The 22,433-nt window shown below is 40.1% G+C and overlaps 1 protein-coding gene across 1 annotated transcript in view; it reads left to right on the top strand.

The window, feature by feature from the left end:
* LOC149188069 (uncharacterized) overlaps positions 1-22,433 on the top strand; it is a 109,829-nt gene that overhangs the window by 1,823 nt on the left and 85,573 nt on the right. The gene's annotated exons all lie outside the window — the stretch shown is intronic.

Here is a 22,433-nt window from a genome sequence, read left to right as displayed (position 1 = left end):
ATCAGACATCCCGCTAAAATAACTATTGTGTGATGAAGAGGGCTCTGCCAACAGTGGTAGGCTTAAACAATGGGCTTTGTTACCCACCACCTGTGGGTAGTGTATATGGGAGAATTTTTTCTCCCAAATTGTCCTCAGCTGGCAGCCAACAGCCCCTTGTAGCCCCCAGATAGCTTGATGTGCCACTTTCTCCACCACCTGAGCCAGCCATGTGGTCCCTCAACCGTTTGTCATGAATGTATGTTTGAAGGTGGGCCTCCCAACCCCAAAGGTATGGATTTTCATTAATATAGTTGAGTAGTTTCCCTTCTTGTATGTGCACTTTTGGGCATGAATTGGTGGGGGGATTCGGCGTAAAGAGTGGGTTAGGTTTCGCATTCTTGTCTCCATTGCCTGATTTCATGGTTATCCTTGTATCCTAGTCTTGTGGGATCTCCTTTATTGGACATTAGCTTTAGGGCTGACACTACATTGGAAATCTTGATTTTGGTTACATGGTCCCGCTTCCCGTCACCACTTGCATTACCCCTTTCCACTTATTTGAGCCCCATTCATCTCTTTTCCCGTCCGGTTCCACTTGTGTCCATTGGGTCCACATAGGGTTAGCCTCCCCCTCCCCTTGTCCACACATTGGGTCGGGCCTGGAATGATGCCCCGGAGGTTGATGTAGCTAAAAAGAAAAGAAAAAGCATAATTTGGTCACTCTTAATAGGAAATGTACCACAAAATGCAAAAGATGGTCGAGACATACAAATTTAGCGCATGGGCAAAATCCAAACATGAGCTCTACTCCTTATCCACAACCATCACCCTGGTTCGTATGGGCCCTAGATGAGCCCCCTCTATCATTAAGGAACCCATGATTGTCCCAACCCCTGGTGGCGATGAACCGCCCCACCTTAAAGGGGTATCCACTGCTACATATTACACATCATGCTCTCATCCCCTGGAGCCTCGAGTAGTTCTGAAGAAAAATCAATAAAAGACAAAAGACATATGAAGAAGGGTGGAAAAACAAAGGTCGGCGTAACTCATGTACCACGATTTGCTCCCTCCTACACTCACATACCCAGGTGTGGGCTTCCCTTATTATAGCTACCCATGAACCCTGACATGTGGTGTGGATGATTCTCATGATCCCCACTCCATTCGATTATTATATCATTTTCAACCTACCACTTAAGGGATGTACCATGGACATGTCACCCCCTTTAGAGGTTGAAACCACCTAATAGCGTCCTTGGTTAACCCCCTATTGAGCTTGGAGACACTTGTATGTACCAAATCCCACTATGGAAGGGCATGCCACCATGAAGGGCCCCATTGATTCCATGACTTGTAAGCTCTTTTACTTGATTATTCTAATGTTTTGTTGTATTGGAGGGCGAGGGGACGCATTGGATCTTATGCAGGAATCGGGATTGCAGGTGGATCTCCATTTGGGGCTTGGTCTCCCTATATGGGGTCCTAGCCCTCTAGAGGGCCACATTGGCACTTGTAGAGTGGGCGTTGAGAGCCATGGGCCTCCACCATAGCAGAGATTACTTCATGGATCCCCAACAACGCTCATTGATTGCTCATGTTCCACAATTTTGGATGAGGATGATGCACTTGGTCCACCAAAGCCCATCCAACTCCACAGCTGCACCAAACACTTGGAAGATAATCTAGAGTCCAGAGGATGTCTCCCGTTGCAGAGGGAGGGCTTATGTCTGTTGTGTTAGCCCTTACAGATGGTCTACAGGCATATTCGATCCATTTGAAGACCCATGAGATTGCCCTTGTGCCCCCACACCCACTTGGGAGCACCACAGGTTCTTGCTTGGAAAACAAGGTGTCAACTGCTTGTCCATTATGTTGGGAGTCCACTTCTCCATCATGGCACCCCTTGAACTTCATTAGGCCTCCTCAAAGGCCCAACGACTCACTTTAGTGATCATTTGACCCTCTTGAGAGGCTTCTCTTTACATTATTGAGCTATTTGGTGGGCTTGTCACCAAAGGCATTGTTATTATGCACATTATTTTGTTTTAGGGGCTCAATTAGGCCAATTTAGCTAAATCAAATTCATTAGAGTGTATAAATAGAAGTGAGATGATTCATTTTGATCATCATCACTTGGACTGGGTTATTTGCTCTTGTGAAATTTTTGCTCTCCCTTTGAAGAACAAGTTTGGATGTTATGGATGAATTTTGATGTTTGGATCTCTCTCTCTTGTCTTAGAGCTTCATTATTGGCAAAATTTGATGATTGGATATACTCTTTTATACATGTAAGTACTCTTTTAATGCTTATTCTTGTCATTTACTTTTGTCACATGAATGTTGCTGGGATTTTCGCTATACAAGTCTGAAATTTACTGTTGCTCTATATGAAATTGTGGGATTTTTTGTTCTTTATAGTATTGCATCATGTCATGGGCCATGTATGAATGGGTGAATGTTCCTAGAGATAATTTATGTTAAATACATCTCGATAAGTCATAATTTATTGCAAATTGAAGTATAAAATCCTTGCAGCAACTGTTCTCATACTCTAAATGCCATGTGAAGTTGTTGAAGGCCTCCTTGATTGGGTGAATTCTTCCCAAACTATAAATTCTCTTTGACTCCATCTCTCCCAAAGGACAAGGCACTAATCCTCCATTGGTGATCATTTTCAATGATTATTCTTTTCACCTCCCTCTTTTTCTATGCCTATCCTACATAGGTCACCTAGGGCATCAATTATCTCATAATCTAGCCATCCAAACACTTCGATTTTTGGTCCACAATTGTGCTGAGGTTTTCTCTAGAGGCCCTCCAAATTTGAAGCAAATCCGATGATGGGATCTCGAGATATAACAAGCCCTAGCTCAAGGACCATTTCTTGCCCTAGTTTTCCCTTGGCTAGTGTCTTCATTAGGATCATTGAATTCAAATATCAAAGAAAATTTGTCCTTTGATCCTCTTCTTCTCCCTAAATAGGTCAAGCCCCTCATTGGATGATCAACTCCATACCCTTGACCTTATTTTGGGTCCGCTTGGTCTCCTGTGGTCCCACAACCTATTGACTCAAATTCCACAAAGATCACACAAAGACCAATTCTCCATAAGGATTTCTAGGACTAGGAAGCATCTTTGAAATATATATTCCCAAACCCTAGCCTCGAGAATCGTCCTAGCCCTTCTTAAAGAGCCTTTCACCTTGCTTACCAAGCAAGCAAGCCACATACTTGAGCCTCTCTTGTGAATAGGCTTTCAGGATCACCTTTCATCCTATCATTGATATATTCATTATAGTGATCCTTATTATATCGGGTCTCCTCCCATCGGTGAAAGTCCGTAAAGAGCAGGGAGCCTTAGCCAAGGTGGCAGTGGGCTATCGCTCCATTATTCCCCCTTGACCTAGTAGTTTCTCTATAGGATCCCCTCCTAGAACCCCTACTAGTTTGAGCGGTAACAGGGTTTAGTACCCTCAAAAGATCAAGTAGAATCCCTACCTCCTCTACCCATTTGGACAAAGCTAGAGTGATTTTCAGACTTCTTCAACAAATCACATATCAGTCACGGTTCCCCTTTCTCAAGGAAGTCATCAACAAGTGTCCAACTCCTCACTATTTCCTCTTTTCTATTCTCACAAAAGGTAATAGCTCATTCCCAAGAAAGTCTTTTTGCGTTCACATACCCACCTTTCCAAGGTTAATTACCATACTTGAATACAATGTTGCATGAAGCGGGGATGAAGCGGGTGCGGTTTTTTGGAAACGAAGCATCGAAAGCGTCATTTTCCAAAAATACTCAGAAGTGTCTATATATTATGTGTTTATATTAAAAACAACATCTAGAATGCCAAATTAGTTGCAGAATATATGAAAGCATGCATAAATTAAGATAGAAATGGCATCCATAGTACATTAATGATTAATTATTCAAGCATCAACCATCTAGAATCTAGATTCTATCAATTACAAACAAACATACAAATTTTTAAGTTATATAATAGAAAGTAGACCATTAACTTATGGAAAGAAATAGGTTTTTTAGCAATTGTCAACAATAACATGACCAAAGGGGGGAGGCAGGCGCGGGAGTGGTCCTCTTAAGCCCCAATGGAAAAATAATGTCTCAATTTCCATGGGGTTTAGGATTTGCAACGAACAATATGGCATAATTCCTCACATTATGTAAAGGACTGGAGGTTGCCATAGAAAAAGAAAATTCCAAGGCTCACTATTTTTGGAGACTCAATGATCGTCATCTGACAAATGACGAAGGTCAGGGAACAGATAAGCTGTTCATCTCTTCTTATGACGCTAAGAGTGCTCCGTTTTGCTTCCCAATTTGGAAAATTAGAATTCTACCATATTCTCAAACATCTAAATACTAGAGCTAACGAGCTTGCCAAAAAAGGTTCTACCATGGAGCAAGGTAGACTTGAAATTGACAACGTTGTATGCTTATTTCCAATCCCATAGTTCTAATGACTGTCACAAGTTTTGGAAGGGTAGTTAGGGGCTCCTTCACTCCTATTATTTATATGCTTGGATTTTGGATATATTTCCTTCAAAGGAACAGAGACACGATGAAGTTCACTCCCATTGCAGTGTTGGGTACGTGGCATGTTCTCTGGCCTCTTCTTTGCAAGGTGGCCGAAATTCCAGGACCTGATTATTGACGATATCCATATCTTTGGCCTATTAATTCCTTGCCTTTGCTTATTAAATGGGACCTCAAGTGGTTGGCCTCCCTGATTGCATCGAGAAAGTGGCGTCTTTTCCATTTATGCTCTCACAGGTGGGATTTGGATTGGTTCTCCTCGGTTGCGATGTTAAGAGCCTCGATTGGAAAAATGAATTTATGGCAGCTGGTCGACGCTTTCTCATTCTTGTCATGCCTCTGTGCGGCTAATCTCTAGGTAAATGAGACAAATCTTTGGATGATGCTTGGCTCGTGATTTAGCAGGGACCTTGCCTATATAATGAGCCTCTGGCTTCCTCACAGTGCAAATGCGTCCCTGGTTCATGTTGGTTTTGTTGCAGACCCCTCCCTCAATTGTGTGTTCAATATAGTTGGGTGCTCAACTTTGGTTTCGTAATGGCCAATTCCCTCGTCCCTCCTGATAACAATGAGGCCAATCTGGTGTTAGATAAACTGTTGGATGCTTTGCTTGTCTCCATCTCGAAGCTTGAGGATATGGTTGAGAGGCAGCATATGTCATTCCAGCTATTTTTGGAAGCCAAGCTTCTTCATCAACAAGCTGATATGGAGCAGATGGTCGAAGATCTCTGGGAGTTAATCTGTGTTGTTGGTGAAAGATTGGTGACCTTAGAAATTATTGGGACTAGTAATCCGCTGAAGACTGTGGACGAGGAAGGCACCAACGTTGTTGCTAGAGGGAAAAGAGCTCGCCGACTCATAGGCGATGGTACTAATGTGAATAATCAGTGTTAAATTTGATGCTCTGATTCTCTGTGTTAAGTCCCACGTCTATATTTTTCTACGATCCTATGTAAATTTTGTTATATTCTGGGAAGCTTTTGTGGAATATACAATGCCAATGTCTTTAGAATAGTATGGAATAGCAATCCCAGAATTTGCAATCTTTTTGAACACTTTGGTTTGCAGAAATTTTGTTTTGGAAAATCCATGTAAGGGTTTTGGTCCCTAATCTAGATTTCTTAATAAAAAACCCTTACTCGTTACAATAACATGACCAAATACTTATGTTTACAAAATAGGCCACCTATGCACTAAAATATGAAGATCAATAGGTTTAGAACAATAAATTGAGCTAGTTGTTAAATACCTCTCTACAAAAGAAATGTTCACCAATTGTGAAAGCACCAATGTTGTAGCTGTGGGGTAGCACCACCATGCATGTTCTCCCACTCCTTAACAAACAATACTCCATCATCAATTATATCAAGATCCTCATCACTAGTATCACCCTTCATTCTTCTCCGCATGTCTAGCCTATATCTCTACCATGATTCTCTAGGAACATCAATCAACACCACCAAACTTTGATCAAATTGCCTAATCCAAGCCTTAAAATATGATGGAAAAAGCTTAACATGCTTGATCAATGATTTTGGTTTGAGGGAAGGGTACATTTTTGCTAAGGCCATGATAAAGGAATTCAACAATCAACACCACCAACACTGGGGTACATATATGGCTTGGTGCTCTTGATTAAATTCTAATCACATACCCCCATACGTGATAGAATCTAATGAAATGTCAGAATGCCATTGATCTTGAAATCCTGAAAATTATTAAGTTTGTTGGATTTTGAGTGGGATCTAAAATTCTACTTTCTCCATATGAAATCCAATGAGGTTGGAACCACTCTCAAACATCCTGAGTCAATTAATGATAATGTAAAAAATTTAAGTAAAAGGGTGAAAATGAAAAATAAAGGAGAATGTCACTTTTAGTTAAACATTACCATTAGGGAGCATTTGGGAAGGACCTAGGGAGTGTCTAGGGAGCACGATTCGGCAAGTGGCAGTGCCAAAATTCCAAGAATCGTGCAAATTTAGTTTGAAGCATGGTTCCAGGGGCACTTTGGCCATGGTTTCGTACTGTGCGTGGTTCTAGGGTTTGATGCATGGGGGGGATGGTTCCTACAACACTGCTTGAATATACTTGTGGTGAAATTGGCCTTAAACACTAAGGTCACAACATAGGTATTTGGTGAAATAAACTCATCTTCGTTAGTCTTTAAACCCGAAATTAACTTTGGAATCAGATTTGAAGTGTTCTATATCAATAGTTCCCTTTTCCAATCTCACAAGGCACTACTTCTATGCCGGCTATCCTCATTGGACAAAAGCCCTTTTCCTTGGGTATGTTTTCCATGACATAATTAACATTCTTCTGGGTTGCTCTCAACATCTGCCCCAAGTCAATGTGGGTTTGGAAAAACATAAATCTGCAACAAGGTTAGTTCCTCAAATGAACATCATAGTACTTTATTGAACCATTGATTCATGGAAAAACATGAATCACCAATATATTCTCTCTTTCAATCCAGTAAAAAAACATTTTAATATTCCATTGTTACCTCTCGTTTTGCATGAGGTCTATACTGGTGAATTTTTTCACTACCCTTGTGATTTTCGTCACAAAGAGCTTCAAATGGTTAGGGTGTTCACTTGGTTCCATGGATTGTTGATGACATGGATGATGATGTGCTAGAGGTTTTGATGATGTATTGCTTGGTATACTTATTTATCATAGAGAGATAGCATTACACTTGATTGTGTGATGTTCTCGTCTCCATTCTTTTCTAGATGACTGGACATGAGGATGTATGGTCCCTTGGTAGAACACCCTACATTTTTTGGGTCCCCATGTCTCCAAATTTGTGAAAATATGCCAAATAAGTGGAGTGATCTATTCCAACAAGTAATCAACCACTCAATTTATGCCACATCAATACCCCACTACCAATATTTTCATGGGTGTTCTTGCTATTACTACTCAAACTCTCACCCAACATGTAAAACATCCAACCACTAGGTGAAAACCCAAGAGAAACTTGGAGAGGTTATCTAACTTCACCACAATAACCTTTCCCCACTCTTTTTAGGTTGGCTTCTCTCCAACTCAAGGGGCCCTTCCCTAACTTAGGATTACCAAAGCTTAGGCAATAAGAGCTCAAGGTGAAACAAACAGGGGCTTTAGCAAGCTGCCAAACAAGTGTTGTAAGATAGGAAAATCAAAAGAAGATGGAAAGATCAAGCTAAGTGGTTATCCGATAGGCATGGAGTCAAATAATCAAATTATGAGTGATGCTCTTACATATGATTAAGGCATGAAAAAGCTGAAATGGACCAATCTACAATCTTTTTTAATTTACCAATATGAAATATACTTGGAGTACTTGTTGCGGCTCAAAATCTTACCTAAGGGAAAATGTCCTAATCCCAACAGGAGAACCAAGAGCAACTCTCAGGCAAGCCACCCATTATCACCTCAGTGGCCTTTGCCTCTCACTTTAAGGCTAAGGAGGAAAGGTTCCTAACCTAAGGAGGGTGTTCCTAATTGTCAAACTAAGCCAAAGTCGTCAAATAATGAAGGCATTAGAGGAAATTTCAGCCTAAAAGTGCCCATGAATTTTTCATGTAATTTCCACGTCACAATATGTAAACCAATCAAAATCCTTTAAATTTAAAAAGAGGCACATGTAAATATTTTGGAGGGAAAAGAAGAAAAACTATTTTTTGATTTTTGATTTTTGATTTTTTAATTCTATTTTTGCCTTATCTCGTTATAGGTTTACTCAAATTTCAAGTGTAGATGCTCGTTGGATGCAGAATTAAATTACACATCCAACGAGTACCCATTGTGCATACTTTTGAGAAGACCCACATTGATAAAAATTGAAGATACATTAAAAAACGTGTTGAACTCGTTGGATGTGGAATTTAATTCCGCATCCAACGAGTATCTACACTTGAAATTTGAGTAAACCTATAAGGAGATAAGCCAAAAATACAATTAAAAAAAATAGTTTTCTTCTTTTCCCTCCAAAATTCATAACTCTTATTTTATTATTTTTCTTAGGAGGCCACTTTTATGCTGAAATTTCCTCTAATGGGAGTTCTATGACTTGGTTTGACTAAGACAACTTGATCTTACCCTCTTAAGGTAAAGCGAAAGTAGTAGATCAAATTGCCAATGATGAACAAGCTTCAATGCATTTAACTTTGGACAAACAATACTTGTTCAAGGTGATGCTTGGAAATTGAATGAGTCCTGCTTAATTAATAAATCATAGTTAAGGTAAATCACAAGTATTTGAATTGTACCATTGAACTCGAGGCATGCATATCAATGGCAATGTATCCAAAGACCATATTATTCACAAGTTATGCTTGTAAGAGAATCAAAGACCATTCATTCATCGCCATTCAACAAAGATCATAAAGGATTATATAGCAAGATGCAATTCTGTATAGTGGCAGGAAAGTATACCAACGAACCGTGATTCACATGAGGCATTTATAACATGTTGAATTGCTATTTGAAGGACGTCATTCCATAATCCATATCTCAAAAGATGACAATGAACAATTTCAATACCTCAAGGCGTCTTTATCAATGCCATTTGGAGTAGAGTTTATCCAAAGAGCAAAGATGTAGAAAGAACCATTTTTATCGGAATTGGATTGGAGCCAGTGGAACCGTTTGGTTTGACTGTTTTGGTGCCTAAACTAGTTCGACTAGTGGCACATAACCAAAAAAGGCCGGTTTGGTATAGAACCAACCAATTATAGAACCAACTGATTCTTGTACGGAACCACCCAACTAGTTTTGTACAATGCAACCAAAGACCCATCAAATGCAAATCTTTTTAATGAAAGCAATAATTTTTGAGTGGGGCAACCTAATATTTGTTAGTTTTTGTAGCATCGGATGGTGTTCTAGTCTCGAGACTTTGCGGAGAGGCTAAAACACATGAATTCTCCAAAACCCAAAAATCATTTTTAGAAATTCCACCCAGAGATGGCTCAGTTAAATTAATTAATAAATAATAAAAGATGTCTAAGTCTATCTTATGGAAATCGATTAATTAATAGCAATTAATTGAGAAAGGTGAAAATTCTATAGAAATTCACACGGATCGACTTGGAGATGATCTCAACCATCAATTAAGTTTTAATCTTGGCTGTTGGAGCCCCAACTGGAGATTATAAGAAGAGGTCGATGGGTAGATGGAGAAACATATAACAAAGAGCCAACAATGTGAGTTCCGTGGGCAGTTCGAGTTAGCCAGCAACAGAGTTTGAGCCAGAGAGAGGACGTAGGGCTAGAGAGGGGTAGAGACAATGATTTGGAGGAAGATTTTCTAGTTATGGAGAAGCAAGGGAGGAGGTTGAATTATTTCTCCTGGAAGCAGTGCAAGGCCTATGCAATTGCTTTAGTGAGCAGTTCGATTTTGTTGGAGAGGAGGTCGTTTTAGTTTCCAGAGGCCGGGAGGATTCTCCAGGAGGCATGAGAGACACTTTCCCAGTTGGCAGCAGGCATGACGACTTGATTAGCATCAGTTTCGGGCTAAGTGTGAGACAGGCTGTATAGAGGTGACGCAGAGCTTGCGTAGAGGGTTTGGATGACTTGCTTTTCATAGATTAGTCAAAGCTCAGATTGCTTGGAGACGAGGGTAAATTCGCTCAGGTGATTTTGCCAATATTTCTCTCAGATTTTATAGCCAGTTGGGCATCCAAATTTTCTGTACTTAGATTTTACTACTACATAATAATAAAACCCTTGGTTGCTGCACTAGTTTTCCCACATTGGGTTTTTCTGGGGACATTTGTCCAAAATTAATTGTCATTTTTATGTGTGTGCGCTGTCATTTCTCAGTGCCTATTTTTGCTTCCGTAGTATTTTATTTGGTGAAGAAATTGCAGTGTGATTAATTCAATATTAATTAGAAAAATTAATAAATTGTTAATCAGTGAAGAGAATTAATTCCAGTTGCTGCATTTCAAGGAATTTTCACATTGTATATAAGCATATTTGACGGACAGGAGGCTCATAGGCAGAGAGAGAAAATTTCGTTGTTCAGAGGGAGCAGTACACCGAAATTTTCAAAGGCTTCGCAGTGTGAATTGCTGGATAGAGGGTTTGATTTTCAATTGCAAGGTGGCAAAAAATTCGACTTGTCCAAAATAACGATTCTAGCATGTAGAGGGAGCAACAAATTAGTGTTTTTGCAGAGAATATCTCTTCTTTGGGTGCAAAAGGGTTTTGCAGTAGTTTGCTAGAGCAGAATCAATGCTGGGAGGAAGAGAAAGTGCACACATTGAGGGAGATTTCTCTTAGAGGGTTTCTAGCTTCAGAAATCCAAATTTCCAGTTGCAGAAGGTAGATTTTCTCACTCCAGAAAGGAGTGCGAATAACAATGCTAGAATCTGAGCAAGAGAAAGAGGGAGCTTTCCATCCCAGTTCAAATTTTTGCAGAAATGGCCACATTTGGGCTTAGAGATTAGGACAGATTGGATGTTGCCTACAACTATATCATTTGGAAGGCCAGAATGTCCTTTCTCCTAGATGAGCAGGGTTTTAAATATTATGTGGACAACATTGTGGTAGAGCCTACAGATCAACAACAGTTAGTGACTTTCAGGAAAGACATGGCCAAAGCGAAGTGGATGATCCTGGATGGAGTTTGGGACCATATAGTCTCACACATATCTGGCAAGAATACAACGAAGGAGATGTGGATGCTCTTGCTAGGTTATATCATAATCCTTCCGAGCAGTTGAAGATGTTTCTGAAAGAGAAGTTGCAGAATACTAGGATGTAGAAGGGTGAAGGCATAGATCTCTTCCTCACCAGAATTCAGGATATTTGGGATCAACTTGCAGCCGTAGGAGAAGTGCCTCAAACTATAGAGCTTGTGCATTTGGCCCTGAAGAGTGTCTCTGAGGAATGGGAAATCTTCATCCAAGGCATTTTGGGACATGATCCATTACCAGGGTGGGAGCAGATGTGGTTAGGCTTGCAACACGAGGAGATGAGGCGATCTATAGTAAAGAGCACCATCAATGACAGTAGTAGCAAGGGATCGAAAAGTGTGAAGGAGGAAGACAATGTTGCCCTTGCATTGAAAGGGAAAGAAAAATTCCTAGTTAGGGACAAGAATCATAGGGAGAAGAAGAAGAAAAAGGATCTATCTAAGATCAAGTGCTTCAGGTGTGGCGAGTTTAGCCACTACAGTACTCAGTGTTTTCAAAGGAAGAAGGATAAGAAGGAGAAGCAGGATCGGACGACAACATCAGCATAGATAGACAAGGTATTATCCCAATTAGAGGAACAATTCACCATGTATGCAACTATACCTCCAAGAGAGAGGTGGGGCGATATCGAGCTTTAGTCCCAGAGTTGCGCAAAGATTTGGGCAAGGTCCATTGAGGTGAGCATTGGATGGTGTTTCCTCATGGATCATTACCTTGCTACAAGGGCCCACAGTGTTCAGTAGTAGGAGGATCAATATCAGTTGATGCAGTCAAATTCTAGAGTGACAATTGCAGACTAGTGGCAGTCAGATATTGAGGAGCGCAGAGCAGAGTTGACAACAGAGCAAGAGGCTCAACAATAGAGTTAGCAGCAATGCAAATTTCTTAGTGGAGAACGCAGAGGCTAGTAGCAGTCAGAGACTTAGGAGACAGTTGCAGCACAAAGACACAGTTGATTCAACGTTTTGGATGCTTCTCAGTTGTAGTAGCAACAACAACAGTTGGGAGGGAGTATTAGTTGGGTTGCAGTGTAGATGCAAAGTTGGCAGCAGTATAGGATGTATAGTGCAGTGTCACCAGCAACATAGATGCAGCATGGTTCAGGTACAGTTAGTGGCAGATGAATCAAAGTTAGTGTAGTAGTTGATGGACTGTGGCAGACAACTACAGTTGTCAGACATCAGCAATGTGTATGGAAGGATGATGCAGAGACATAGTGTTGTGGCAGATAGTGCAACACCACCTTCCTCGCTAGGTGGGAGTGTTAGTTTTTGTAGCATCAAATGGTGTTTTAGTCTCAAGACTTTGTGGAGAGGCTAAAACATGGGAGTTCTCCAAAACCCATAAATCGTTTCTAGAAATTTGACCTAGAGATGGCTCAATTAAATTAATTGATTGATAATTAAAAATGCCTAAGTCTAACTTATGGAAATCGATTAATTAATAGCAATTAATTGAGAAAGGTGACAATTCTCTAGAAGCTCTCACAGATCTACTTGGAGATGATCTTAGCCATTAATTAAGTTTTTATCTTGGTCGTTGGAGTCCCAACTGAAGATTATAAGAAGAGGTCGATGGGTAGATGGAGAAACATTCAACATAGAGCCAATAGTGTGAGTTCCTTGGGCTGTTCGAGCTAGCCAGCAACAAAGTTCGAGCTAGAGAGAGGACGCAGGGCTAGAGAGGGGTGGAGACATTGATCTAGAGGAAGATTTTCTAGTTCCAGAGAGGTGAGAGGAGGCCAAATTATTTCTCCTGGAAGTAGCGCAAGGCCTGCGTAGTTACTTCAGTGAGTAGTTCAATTTTACTGGAGAGGAGGTCGTTTCAGTTTCCAAAGGCCGAGAGGATTTTCCAAGAGGCAGGAGAGACACTTTCCTAGTTAGTAGCAGGCAGGACGACTTGATTAACATCAGTTCTAGGCTGAGCGTGAGACAGGTTGTAGAGGTGACACAAAGCTTGCACAAAGGGTTTGGATGAATTGCTTTTCAGAGGTCAGTGAGAGTCGGGATTGCTTGGAGACGAGGGTAAATTCCCTCAGGTGATTTTGCCAGTATTTCTCTCAGATTGGATAGCCAGTTAGACATCCAAATTTATTGTACTCAAAATTCACAGCTGCATAATAATAAAATCGTCAGCTGCTGCACCAGTTTTCCCACATTGGGTTTTTCCGGGGACATTTGTCCAAAAATAATAGTCATTTTTACGTGTGTGTGCTAGCATTTCTTAGTTCCTATTTTTGCTTCTGCAATATTTTATTTGGTGAAGAAATTGTAGTGTGATTAATTCAATATTAACCAAGAAAATTAATAAATTGTTAAACAGTGAGGAGAATTAATTCTAGTTGTTGTATTTGAAGGAATTTTCACAATATTCAACCCTATGGCTGTACTAATGCTACACAATTAATGGTAATGTTATTTTTTTAATAATAGGAATGAATACTTTCCACTTAGTGGAATCGGTAACTTCGTACATATGATTGCCACTGTTTCACGAAGTAGAGCAACTATTTTATAAATGCCATAAGGGCCAACTTACAACATGTCCCCGGTGATTTGAACCCACACAGCTTGGGACACAAACCATGTGCCATACGACTTGAGCTAACTTCCTTCAACAATAATGCTAATTTTGTTATAGTAAAAGAATTTAACATTACCATTAATTGGATTAGGATGTTTGAGAGTGGTTTTGACCTCGTTGGATTTCATATGGAGAAAGTAGAATTTTAGATCCCACTTAAAACCCAACTAACTTAACTTTTTTTAAGATTTCATGTTTGGGGGGATTGCAACATTCCCATTGGATTTTGCCATGTACAAGGGCATGGAACTAGCATTTAATCAAGAGCACCAAGCCCTCTATGTACCTTGATGTTAGTGAAATTCACTATTGAACTCCTCTATCATGACCCTGGTAAAAATGTACCCATCACTCAAACAAAATCTTGATTTGACATGTGAAGCTTTTTCTTCTTTCTTTTTAATGCTTAGAGGGTGATATTGATGATGAGGATCCCAATATAGGGAATGATTTTGATGATATGTAGGTAGTTATTGTAGCATGATTTTTTCTTTTTGACACTAGAGGCCATCTAGAGCCTCTTTGTTGATGTATATTTGGTTCAAAGATGTATTGCAGCAAGTGCTATTTTGGTTATATGCACTCTTGCTATATAAATGAGAACTTTTACATATTTATGTATAAATGGTTTGGATCCATATGGAATTTGGATGCACATGAATATATACGTTTTGTTTTGTTTTTTTTTATATATATATATATATATATATATTTAAAATTTGAATATTTTATGTATTTTTTGGTCGACCAGTTTTTTTACCAGTTCTGGTCCAGTTCTGACTAGTTACCGGTTTGGGGGGTCTACCGGTTCGGTCAACACAGTGAGCAACTTCCCTGGAAATGGACAATGATACAACAGTTTTAATGTTGGTATAGATTCATGTTAGGCACTAAACTATAGAGGAGTTATCACAAATGTCAACAGTGCTTGAACATACGAGACAACGACCCTTAGAATAGCATTTGAGGAGCAATGTACGATGATAACATGCCAACAGTAGGCGATTTACAACAGTCATAGCCATCACACTTTAAAGTTTAAAATTCAATACCATCAGTATGAACAGAAATATATTATGTGCCAGAGGTCATTTAAAACAGTGAAACGATAAATTTGTGAGGTGCTTTCATTATCATGTTCTGGAGCAGATTCACACCATATCTTGTTTAAAAATATTCCAAGTAATGAAGTAGGAGTTAAGAGCAGTGAAAATGACAGTGCTAAGAGAGCAGTGACAAAAGACATCACTTCTTACCACAGGCTTACTGTATAGCATCTCAAATAATGACAAAAGAAACAATGCTTAGATCATGCATTAAGAGAGTTTCCCTTAACTTTAACTGTGTATTTAAATCAATTTTGAAACCCTTGAACAGTCCTCACTTCAGTTTGAAGTTAGCATTAGAAAAACAAGTTGCTCACTAACATATTACATGGATTTATATTAAGAGGTGTTTAGGATTGCATAGGTGACAAAACACTGAAGGAACTGATGTAACAAGGTGGGCCATACTGCAGAATCACTAAACCCTTGTCATTAGCACCAGAAAAATGACATGACAGGAACAGATCCCATGCATTTAAGTGTTAGGATAAATAATAAGTGAGTTATTTTGCCCTTGGACATGCAATATTCAGCATAAACAAACTCAAATATGAAAACATAAGGTTCTAAACCTGGATGTTAGATTCAAAGGTTGAAATTATATGCTCAAATTACAAGGAGTTCCACTATAGTGTTAAGTTGTTCAACTTCTTTAAGCATAGATTAAATTAGTCTAACTTTTTACACCATGAAACTATCTCAATTCTTGCACAAATATGCATGTGAAGGAATAAGAGCAAGATCTTCATTATAAAGTAAACCAAGGGAGTGTTGGAATTTGGTTGTCATTGATGTCAACCCAAGCAACATCCATAAGAAGCCCTGACTTTGATGATAGGGAAGATTTTGTCATGCCGATTCCAACAATAGGTGGTACACCTCATAACTCCTCATGGTTGAGGAGATATGGTTGATCAAAGTTGAATCCCTGAATGTGTGCTTATGGTGCCCAAAAGAGATTCTAAAGGTAGCGTTATGATTGGTTGTTTCTTTGGCGTTTATATCTCAAGAAAATCTTGTTTAATTATGATTGACCAAATATGGCCTTAAAAAGAGGAAAATATTCTTTGAAATTTCGGCTTCAAAGGATGGTTTAAGGTTTGCTCCATTCAAAAGAATGAATTTGTCTTCTTAAAGGTCATGTTGGCCCCCATAAAATTAAATTTAAGGCCGGCTTCATCTTTTTAAGGGCTAGGCGGCCCCTCTAGAGGCCCCCTCCTTCTACTATATATATGAACTTGGCTGAGCATCGGATGTGCTCTAGCCTTGAAAATTGTTGGAGAGGCTAAGGCACATGAGTTCTAAAGAACCCAGAAATCGTTTGGTGAAATTCCACCTGGATTGTATTTTATTAAAATAATTAATTTTTTTAATGGGGTTCCTAAGTCTAAATTTAGGAAAATTAAAGTATTAATGGGTATTAATCAAAACACGGGTGAGAATGTTGTAGAAAGCGGATCAAGTCAAGTTTTAATCTTAGCCGTTGATTAGAGACTTTGTTAAGTTTAGGTATGTTCTATGCTTAGAGCAATTTAATTCAATTTTCACATTTAGCTCAATATCTTTTCCAGATTAGCAATCACATCAGCATTAAAGTAAACTGCAGATAGAACATAAACATAAATCGCAAAAGACAATCCAAGACAAGAGGACACAAGATGTGGCGCTAGCCAGGGACAAACCCCAATGTGGGGAAACCCTTGATCAATTCTTCTTATATGTTCTTCAATAGTTCAGCAGAGAGAGAGATAGTACATTTATAACAGAAGTCAACACTTCGACTTTCTAGATAAGAGAAATGATCATATCTTCATGAGATCAGTTGAAGACATGTTGCTTCAACTGATTCTCCAAGGTGACTCCTTCACCTATCATTGTGCTGCATCTCATCCATATGCTGCACCTCACCATGCTGCACCATGTTGCACTCATCATCACAGTGCTAGGCCTAATGACCATGCTATGCACTTCATGTTGCTGCTCCAATCACTGAGCTGCTCTCATCATGGATCTGCACCCAATGCTACACTCATCACTGATCTGCACTCAATGCTACACTCATCATCACTGCATCCAATATGCTGCATTTCACTGCTACACTCATCATCACTGCATCCAATATGCTGCATTTCACTGCTGTCTTTAATACCATGCTGCATCCAACTGTTGCATCTAACCATGCTGTCTAACATGTTGACCACACAAGTAGTCACATCAACCTTCAGTCCTTATCCTTGTGCAACCCTTAACACAATATGCTGCTGGCTATGGCCTGCGGCCTAGCCTAGCAGCAAGCAAGGTTGTCATACAGTACCCAACTATTACCCTTGAAGAACAATGTCTACCAATCTGCCTTATTGCTGCACAATCATGCTCAGAACAGATCTCAAATGTGTCACGCTGTCATCTACAACAATGTGACTTAGATCTGACTTTCCTTACAGCGTCTAAGGGTTCCTTCCTTACAGAGTTATGGACCTCTTAAACTTCATCCTTTGGCTGATAGGGTCCTCTCCAATTGCGGCCAAGATGACCTCCTTGAGGGCTGAGACTAGGGCATTATTGGCCCTACTTGGACAACGGTTTGTAGCACAAATGACAGCTGCTAGAGACCCTTTATTTCGATGGTTGTAACCTTCACCTTTCACTGCGGCTAGGGCAGATAGATGCCTCTTTGAAATTGCGGATTAGACTGAGTGTTTGGACAGTGGATGAGAAACCTTTTAGGCAGCGTATGGTGGCTCTCTTTGACTGCTAGAGATCTCCTAGAACTGCGGCCAAGTCTTTCCATTATCAGCGGCTAGGTTAAGGCTATAGTCCTCCCAATAGGACTGCGGCTAGGGCTTGCATTTACAGCAGTCAGGGCACATAAGAACCCTCTTTAAACTGCGTCCTAGAACAGTTTGTTAGGGCATCATTTAGGCTTATTCTTGCTGTGTAGGAAGGTCACATTTAGGGCAGCGTAGAACCTTTCTTAGAGGGCTGTCCTCCATTACAGCATTAGGCTTCTACCATACCAGCATTAAGGCTTCTCCTTGGACTGCGTTATGAGACCTTCCTCCCTGACTGCGTGAGCCTTCTTCTTGCTGCGTATGAGACTTCTCCATCAGGGCAGCGTAGAGCCTTGTCCATGACAACTTCTAGGGCATCTTCTATTAGGGCAGCGTATCACCTAGGGCACTCCTTCTAGATCTCATCTTCATCAAACCCAAAACAAAATGAAGAGAGATCACAAGAGTGAGTGTGTGAAATGACTTGAAGGCCACCTCTATTTATACTAAAACGTTGAGCACAAGTGGGTTTATTTGGTTGCTGGCCGACCTTGACGAATTGTCCCATAACACTAATAAATTCATATCTCCATGAATACTTGTCGGAATCAGATGATCTTTAGATCAATCCTACACCTCTCGATGAGAGGGATCCAAGAAAAATATCAGCTGTCATTAATAAGATGACCCACATGGAGTTTGGCCCTAGTTGCCAATTTTAACACACTTAATATTAGCCATTGAAGTTTCAATGAGAAAAGTATAAGAAGGAGGCTTGGGGTTCATTTAGAAAGACACACAGAGAGAATGAATTGATTTGGAGTTCGATTTTTGGGGCTAGGAAATTGAGAATTCGAACTAAGTGATCATTCTGCAGTAGAGGGGCAGGGATAGTTCGGGAATACTGGACGGAGAGGTGGAGAGACACTAATGGAGGCAATGCAACATCTAGAGGGACTGACTCTGGGCCAGTCTTGGCCCACGCAGGTCTGACGCAGAGCCAAAAGGGTCAACGTAGAGCAGAAGCTGCCCTCCACGCAGAAAGTCGGAACTACCGAGAAGGTTGACGAAGAAGGCAGAAGAGATAGCTCAGAGGCTGATGCAGGGCCTACGTAGGGCTAGCGCAGAGATAGTTAGGGTTAGCCAGTTTTGCAGCCGGATTAGCCAGAATCTGCCGGGTGAAGTGAGGTAAAACTCGCTCAGTTTTCCACCATTATATTTTCTGTCACTGGATTGCCGGGAGGGCATCCACCATTGTATTCATAATTACTGCTTAATAATAGAAAACCCTCGGAGCTGCTGCACCGGTTTTCCCGCATTGGGTTTTTCCGGGGACTCTTTTGTCCAAAAATAACTGTCCTATGTATCTTGTTCTTTGCTCAGTTTCTTGTTTCATGTAATCAAATTTAAAGTAGTGTAGGCTGTAGAAATAATTTACTTTAGTATTCACTGTTCAGAAAATAACTTGATAATGTATATTAAAATCAAGTAGGAGAAGTAAATTCAGTTTTGTTGTAGTAGGGATTCCTTGGAGTAGGAATTTTCACATGGTATCAGAGCATAGATTTTGAAATAGGAAGAGCAAATCCAACACTTGGTAGAGAGGCCAATAGTTGCATTGGTGGAATTGGTTTAAGAACTCACACCTCTTGGAGGCTTTGGAAGACTAGAGTGTCCACCTTTGATGATGACATGGAGGCTAGATGTTTCACATGAAGCCTAGCTTGTCCACATTGAAGGGCCTTTGGAGGCTGGATACTGCATGCCAAAGCCCCCTATTCCCCTTGTTGATGGAGATGGGTCACTTTTGATTGCTAGTACTGTTAGGATTCCATGCACCCCAGGTTTGGTCTATGATTTAGCTAGAAAACATAAACACACTAAAATGCCTAATTTCAAAACAACTTACACAACATAGTATACCGGCAATTAGATCAATGTACATTACACAAGAATTAATGTCCAACTTGTTTTCTTTTTTGTCCATTAACAAGAAAATCCACAGGGCTCTTGTACCAATGTTGCACGAAGCGGGAACGAAGCGGAAGCGTTTTTTGGAAGCGGGGACGCCGAAGCGTCATTTTCCAAAAATCTAGGAAGCGAAGCGTCCGCGGAAGCGTCTGCTATATATATATATATATATTTATATTTTTTTGCATTTATACTTAAAAGAAACATCCCAAATACCAAATTAATTGTAGAAGACACGAAAACATGCATATTTTTGCATAAATCAAGATAGATATGGCATCCATGATTCCATTGTGGTTACTAGTATGTACAACAATCATCTATATTCTAGCTATTACAAACATACATCAAATTTTTAAGCATATTATAAAACATAAAACATTTAAGCATATTATAAAACATAAAACATAGAGCATATTATGATTTATCTAGCAAGTGAGCAACTGCCAACATTTGTCATGTCCAAAATTCAAATAATAATGTTTACAAAATATGTCACTTGGTCACCGCCAAGCCAAAAAGGTTCAAAATTCAAATTCACAAGTCTACAAGTCTAATGAGTAATCTATGACAAAAAGTAGTAGATTGTGAATATATCTACTAATCTCTCCTCCTTCCACCACGAATAGAACGTGGTGGCGGGCCTCCACGTGGTGGCAATGAAGAAGATGATGCCTGTGGAAGTCGTGGCACTGAAACTGATGAAGAAGAACCCTCTGCTGTTGGTGTTGAACCATGGAACCTAGGAACCAAGGGACCAGATGGGGGTGGGGGTGGCATATCAACACGGTCATCATCATCCTAGAATCGCTCAAAAAATTCATGCAAAAAAAAAACACTAGTTAACAAAAAAATTAAAAACATGAATTAGAGAAATGCTTTATAAGGGAAAATTGGAAAATTCATACCACAATGGACATACCTGGATAAGAGCATCCTCTAATTGCTCTAATCGCAACACTCCATCCTCCAAATGGGGCTCCTCTGGATTCTTGTCCCAAATCAACAAGTCTTTATTAGACTTTGCATCTTCACAGTAATGGGACAACAATCGCAAGTTGTAATGAACATAAACCAAGCTCTCTGCCCGGTCTAAATTCAACCTGTTCCTTTTAACACTGTGGATGAAAGAATAAGAGCTCCAACACCTCTCTGCAGAAGAAGTGTTTACCACCTGTGATAGCACCCGCAATGCCAAACTCTGTAGAAGTGGAGTACCCCCTCCATGCATGTTCCACCACTCAAGAGCAGAAAAAGTCTCTCGATCTTTAATTGCATGCATGCTCCCAAATGGACCAGTGTTGAGCGTATAGTTGCTCACCTGTCTCCGTACCAATGCAGCCTCCTCCTCATCAGGGATTAATTTACTCAATGCAGCCATATATTTTTTGTGAACCTCTTGATCTTGGTGTGGTTTTCTCCTGCTTCCCCCCCCAGGTGCTGGTGTTGAAAGCCATGATGGATGATAATATTTAGGTGTCAAAACATATGCTAATGCATGCAATGGAACATTTAGCATTTCCCATCGGTTTTCCACCTCTACACGAATATAATTGTACAAGGTGGTATCTCTAGGCTCAACAATGTCTTTAATCTGCCCCAACATGCTATCCATTTGCTCATACACCTCCCCAATTACTGGTCGATCTGAATATGCAAACTTGATCATGTAATAAATTGGTTTGGTGAATTGCAAAACATATTTAACCTGTCCCCAAAAGTAACTGTCAAGAACAGTGTCCTTGACTGCATTAGCACCATCTATGTCAGTGTTAATTTCATCCCATGTTTCAACACACACCAGATTAGTTAAAGCTTGTCTCACCTTCACTAGCCGCCTAAAGGTGAGGTAATAACTAGCAAATCTTGTCTTTGCAATTTTAAGCAATTGCAACTTGGAGTAAGTGCCATAGAAGTAGTTTACCCTTGTATGCCCTGTGATGAATTTAATGAGCTGCTTCCCTCTCCTGTAAACCTCAGAAATCCACCCACATTCTTTGTGTTTCACAATATCATGCATCAAAAGGTTCAATGTGTGAACCAAGCACCCAGACCAAAAGATGTGTGGATGAGTACGCTCAATAATTTTTCCTGCTGCCTTACAATTTGCTGCATTATCTGTGATCACTTGAACCACATTATTCGGACCAACATCTTTGATTGATTTCAATAGAGATCTGCAATGTTTTGTGCAGATGCAGTGATGGAGGAGGAGTCATGACATGCAATAAATACTGCACCACTAGAAGAAACACCAAGAACATTTATCAAATGTTGGTTTCTAATATTTGTCCACCCATCTGATACAATGGATACCCCATAATCTACCCACTCATTTGTAAAACGTGTCAAAGCTCTTTGAACCTTAGCTTTTTCTCTTTCTAATAACACTGTTCTAGCTTTCTCATAGTTGGGGGCCTTGTATCCTTTTGGGGCTTCATTGATGGCCTTTACCATTTCATGCCAATAGGGAGAGCGAAGCACATTGAATGGTACATCGCAAGCACAAAGAAAACGGACTATCTTTCCATCCACATCATCCCTCCCAGCAACATTAAGGAAATCCCCTATTGTTCTTCTACCTCCAGAGCTTGCAGAAGTACCATGAGGAGATGAGCAACTACCAAATTTAGAGGTTGCACTTGATTCAGAATGAGTTTTTTGTTTCTTGTTTTTTTGTTGTGCAGCCATCTCTATTTGGATGTATTTTCTTCTTTCTTCAGTTGAAATGTTTGGGCAAATTTGTACCCCCACAGGACCCTTTTTTTCAT

The sequence above is a fragment of the Pinus tabuliformis genome, chromosome 3_1 (genome assembly GCF_031772625.1).
Source record: "Pinus tabuliformis cultivar Carrire ecotype Pingquan chromosome 3_1, CPIR1, whole genome shotgun sequence".
Classification (NCBI taxonomy): Eukaryota; Viridiplantae; Streptophyta; class Pinopsida; order Pinales; family Pinaceae; genus Pinus; species Pinus tabuliformis.
This window is presented reverse-complemented; position numbering and strand designations above follow the sequence as displayed.